Genomic DNA, 6,114 nt, shown 5'->3' with positions numbered 1-6,114 from the left:
TATGTGTGTGTGGGATATGGTGAGTAATGGGGTTCTGAGCTTGTGGAATCCCAGGGCTGTCTCCTGCCACCAGAGGCTGCTGGCAGTACAGCTGCTGTGGGTGGAGCAGGTTGAACTGGAAGAGGCTTGCTGGTGTGGCTGTGTTCTCCTCCCAGTTATAGCAACTGTCAGAACGCGGCTTCTTTACCTCTGTCTCTCCATCCCAGTCATTGGGATGAGCTTCAGCTTGTGCCTGCGGCTCGGGGAACATGTGTCTGCCTCTCCAGTTCTCAGGGCTGAAGATAATGTGCTCTAACACCTGACACTCGCTGTTCTGGCTTCTTCTGGGAAAAGCTGACAGCTCTGGGAGTGTGAAGGGAGGCAAGCTCTGAGAGAGTGAGGGGACAAGCCATGTCTGTGGCTTTGTGTTTCTGCCTGAAAGTGGTGGCCACCAGACAACCTTTTTGATCCCTCTCTGTCCAGGTAACCGGGTTCAGGCCCAGTGAGTATCAACTACTCAGGCAGGAATGCTCACTGTATCTCTTTGCCTCCAAGGACCTCAGGGAATGCTGGCAATAACCTGTTTTCTTTCTCTTCCAAGACCCCTAGTGAGATACCATCTGCATGTATGTTCCCGCCACACACACTTATTCTTTTATCTCTTCCCTTCCACCTCCCCACCCCTTCCCACTCACCCACCTTTAGATGCTTCAATGTGATGTGTTTTTACTTTGAGCAGGGATTCCTTTGTTGCATTACAGCTGTTCCAATTGTAACTTTGAGGGGAGAGACCAAGGAAACCTCTCATGCTGTTACTCCTCTGCTGTCACTCAAAATGTAAGTTTTTAGTAAATACAGTATTGATTTCAAAAATGTAACTACTGTCAAGAACTGTGAAGGGTCTGAGATGAACTCTACTTGCAAATTAACAATTTAGCCTGCCACATTTTCATGGTTGCTGGAAGAAAATAGAAGCCCCGTGAACCACAGAAAGATGTTGTTACTCAAGGCACAGCAAGCAGGGAGGGAATAATTGTGTGTGGATCAGCGTCCCTTGCCGCCCACATTTCACAGAGGTGGTGTGGAGGCCTCCAAGTGGAGGCTGCATATGCAGCGGACTTATCGTACAACTGAGGCATCTTGAGTTTAGGGGATCACAGGCCTTTATAATAGTCTGCAAGGAAATATGGCCGATCTCTTCCCAGGGGGTTGCACTATTTTTATTATACTGGACAGTAAATAAATCTGCCTTTTGCTCTGAAGGACACCATCTCTCTTCTTCCAAGGTTGTTCATTATACAAACCCCCTAGAAAAGATACTCCAGAGCAAAGGCTGGCAGTGACTGATCACGAGTCCTTCAGTAACATGAGAGACCCCTGGAGAATTGTCCTAACCAGGATCTATGCATGAAAGAGCTCAGACATGGGACAAGTCATAACCTCAAAGAACATGGACATACTAAGGGCACCAGCACCTTGTTTCAGAGCATGTTCATATTTAATTGTAGTGTATTTAATGGAAGAGAAGTGTTTATAAAAAGAATTTTTAAAAGTAGGTTAATTTTAATATTTATAAATGCCTTTAATGACATGAGAATGATTTTGAAAGATTGCTCTAGAGCAACCGTGGGCAAACTATGGCCCGCGGGCCGAATCCGGCCCGTTTGAAATGAATAAAACTAAAAAAAAAAAAAAGACCGTACCCTTTTATGTAATGATGCTTACTTTGAATTTATATTAGTTCACACAAACACTCCATCCATGCTCTTGTTCTGGCCCTCCGGTCCAGTTTAAGAACCCATTGTGGCCCTCGAGTCAAAAAGTTTGCCCACCCCTGCTCTAGAGTTTTATGTCAGAATTTTTTCATGGAGAAAAAAGAGGACAATTTAAGAAAAATACCTGGACACGATGAATGAGCTTATTGTTCTTTAATTATAAAGAAATCTTTTAAAGCTGCTTATTTCACATTTTTAAGGTTAAATACTTTCAATACATAGCTAAGCACGAAGCAAAATTCTTTACATAAATAATTCAGAAAAAAACTCATTTTTTCTATTCAGTGAATAGAGTGCACTATGGAGATTGAGTCATTTAAAATCCTAGTTAATTTTATAGGAAAAAATTACAATATTTATAATAAAAATATCTTAGCAGTGATTTGTGAATGATGTCACTACATTGCTACGGTATTAGAAATCCCTTTCTATCACCTGATATGAACAATTTAATTTATCAATAAATAATTCCAAATACCTCTGGCGCATCTTTTCTCAGCAATGCCAATTATTTGGCTGGATGCCTACATACGGATATGAATTCAGATTACTTACATGTTTCATAGCAATGCAGAGAAAAGATGGCCTAGATGTTGTATCTAAGATATAATGTTAATTATCAATTCATTCTCCAAAATAAGAGCTTCCACTCTGAAACCTGTTGAAACCAGAATTTTTTTCACAACAACAAAAATGAATTTAAATCATATTTAGACATACTACTTGTCAAGGAGGGACTCTGTAAAAGTTAAAACACTGACAATAACTCATTTCAATAAAAGTATAAATGTCTGACATCTGAGCAATCAATATACTGAACAAAAACCAGTAGGTTGTGGTAATATGCAAGGCACTGAATAAAAATATACACTAAAATATCTTCAAGTATAAAAGCTACTTCCTTGTGCTTTGCTTCATATCGCTGATTCAGTTTCCTTATCTGTGAAGTTTAAAATTGGAAGAAGTGATGCCATGCTTCTTCCAGATCTAAGGGTCTTTGCGTCAGGTATCTACTTGGCCAGAGCTTATGTATCTCATCAGTTCATCCAAAGCAGGTGAAGCCAGCAGTGTTTGTACTGTGTACCTTTTTTAAAAAATATGTATTTTATTGATTTTTTTTTTACAGAGAAGAAGGGAGAGGGATAGAGAGTTAGAAACATCGATGAGAGAGAAACATCAATCAGCTGCCTCCTGCACACCCCCTACTGGGGATGTGCCCGCAACCAAGGTACATGCCCTTGACCAGAATCGAACCTGGGACCATTCAGTCTGCAGGCCGATGCTTTATCCACTGAGCCAAACCGGTTAGGGACTGGGCACCTTTTTTGCCTACCCTGTTCTTTTCCCCCAAAATTGGGTACTACCCCTTCTTCTCTCAGATGGTCTGGGTCAGCATGCTGTGTAGGATTCTCTGTGTTTCCCCAATCCTGTGCAAGTGTTGGAAACTTTTAGTTTCTAAACCCTTTTTATACTCATTTGCTTGCTAAAATGTTAAGGTCCAGATTTTCCTATCCATTAAATACTTTGCCTTCCAGTTGCCAAAGTGATGAAAGATTACGAGAAAAATTAGTCCAACTATAAGTTTTAGTACCTAATATGGAATTTATATATTACACTTCCCAAAAGAATTCTTATTTTAACAGTGAATTCTTGGAAACACACTTTCTAAAGCCAAAGAAATATGAGTCATTTTATCCATGATTACCATCTAGCTGAAGTTAGGGGAAATTTTTTAAAATTCCCAATATAACAATGTAAAGAAAGGATAGTTTGGCTTTTCTAATGGATAGGCAGCTGTCTTTATGCTCAGGATGGGGTCATCCTAAGATGATGATTCCCCCCACTAAGTAGGCTTTGCTGGGAGCTAGCATTCATATTAAGAGGCAGAATAAATACTATCTAATTATAGGCGACAACAAATTCAGGCAATGTACAAAAGTAGAAAGAGCATGAAATTTGAAAAATACATCAGGCTCCCTTTACCCACAGGAAATATGTTCCAATACCATCAGTGGATGCCTGAAACTGCATATAGAACAGAACCCTGTATATACTATGTTCCTATACATACATAGCTAGGATAAAATTTAATTTATAAATTAGGCATATTAAGAGATTCACAACAACAACTAATAATGTAAAGAAATAATTATAGCATATACTGTAATAAAAATATACTCCAAATGTGGTCTCTCTCTCTATCTCTTTCTCTTTCTGCCTCTCTCTCTCAACATACCTTATTGTACTGTGCTCACCCTTCTTGTGATGCATTGGTGGAATCATTCCATAAACAAGATGTCTGTCACCTGTGCTTTCCGTTAATATTGCCGAAACACAGGCACATAACTTTTATTTTTTAGAGTACATGGGTTCTCTCTTCACCCTGCATGCTATGCCTGGCTTTATGATATACCCTGAAGCATTGCCACATAGTCCTAGAGCTAACCTGGCCTTCCATGTTCTACCCCCTGGTGCGCTTTTATGAATGTAGGTTCTGCTGCGCATCTTCTTCCACAAGAACCTAGTTTCCTTGCAACTGAAGACTTGCTTTGGAAAATATATATTTTTTTTGCCTTTAATTAACTTCAACTCTGCAGGATGCATGGCAGCAATCAGTTACTTCATCAGCAGATGAAGCTTTTCCAGAAATTTTTATATTTTTTAGTCCAAAACTATTCCTGAATCTGTGCAACCACCCCTTCCTTGCAGCAAATGGCTTGGTGTCATTCATTTCAGGGGATCCCTTGCTGAAGTTTCCATAAGGGCTCAATGCTGCCGGTGCTACACCTTAGAGTCAAGTGGAACACGTTCCAAGCTGTATCTGCATGCCAAGAGACCAGAGCAGCTTTGGCAGCCATGTGGAATTTTAGTGAGGAAAATTCCTAACGAGCTTTGAATCTTCTTTCCATTAATTAAATATAATTCAATTCACAATATCTGTCAAAAGCCTGAAAGACTTAACAGACAATGAGTTATGTATAGGCACCAGTGCTTCATTAAATAGAGCATCATAGATTTTTAAAACGTATTTTTGCAATCTGATTTTACTCCCTCCTTCCAAACTAAACCTTTCATTGAAATACTGTTTTGTTTTGTTTTTTAAATATATTTTATTGATTTTTTACAGAGAGGAAGGGAGAGAGATAGAGAGTTAGAAACATCGATGAGAGAGAAACATCGATCAGCTGCCTCCTGCATGCCCCCCATGGGGGATGTGCCCGCAACCCAGGTACATGCCCTTGACCAGAATCGAACCTGGGACCCTTCAGTCCACAGGCCAACGCTCTAGCCACTGAGCCAAACCGGTTTCGGCTGAAATAGTTTTTACGCTGAAGAATTTTGTTCTCAGGCATTATATCATGTGGATTATTAGCTTCTTGTGGGTATCATTTACAAAACTACTGAATTGCAAAAACCATCACTTCCTTGTCCAATAATTATGGCTTTTGTTATTCAGTATACAGTTGATAGTTTACTTCCAGAATGTGAGTTGGTCACCTTTTGTCTCCGGCAGCTATAGCTGTTGAATTTTCCATTATAATCTAAACCTAAAGGACCAACTTTTTAAAAATTCTTAATATCTTGCTTCTTGCCTCTTTAGACATGAATATTAAATAGGGTGAAAGCTTAAAACCCTTGGTGGCACATCTTGTCAAGAGAGGCCACATGAGGACATTCAAAGCGCATCTAGCCAACTCATATTCTAGTGTGGGATTAATTAGCTGTGAACGACAGAGTCGGTGTTGTAGTAAAGGCATTTTTCCATAGAGCTTTTGTCACATGCTCCTGCCAGGTCCATTTATTTTTTTTCTCAATCTCAAGCCACAGTTTGAAGAAAAAGCCGCTGGATGTGGTGGAAGGAGCAGGAGACAGAGGAGGAGGGTTCTGGATGATCCCACTCTCTTTATATTACACTTTGCCCAGACAGCCACTGACTAGCTACTTCCTCTGAGCAAGCCTTTCTCTTTTCTCAGATTGACACCATTAGAGGAAGCTATCCTTAACCCCTGGATCAAGTAAGCTGACTAAAAATGAAAAGGAAATGTTTTAAGTTAGAAAATTTTATATCATTGTCAGTTTGGTAAGAAGAAAGAAAGAAAGAAAAAACACTCCATCTAGCAGAGAGAAAAAAAACCTCTCCTTTCCAAACTCTTATGATGTTTTTTTCACTGTTGCTCAAAATTGTAAAAAAGGGGCTCTTTCTTTACTATCACCATGATTTTCACTGAGATTGATATTCAGTGACAACTGAAGATTACACACAAACCCTGACACGAGTGTGAGCTAGATCCTGACGCCTGAACTATAAAAAAGGATGATGATAATGCATCAGAGAGCTAATTAGAAAGCCTTACGGGTC

This window comes from Myotis myotis, unplaced genomic scaffold, assembly GCF_014108235.1.
Source record: "Myotis myotis isolate mMyoMyo1 unplaced genomic scaffold, mMyoMyo1.p scaffold_m19_p_11, whole genome shotgun sequence".
NCBI lineage: Eukaryota > Metazoa > Chordata > Mammalia > Chiroptera > Vespertilionidae > Myotis > Myotis myotis.
The sequence above is the reverse complement of the archived record's forward strand: the minus strand, read 5'-3'. Positions refer to the sequence as shown.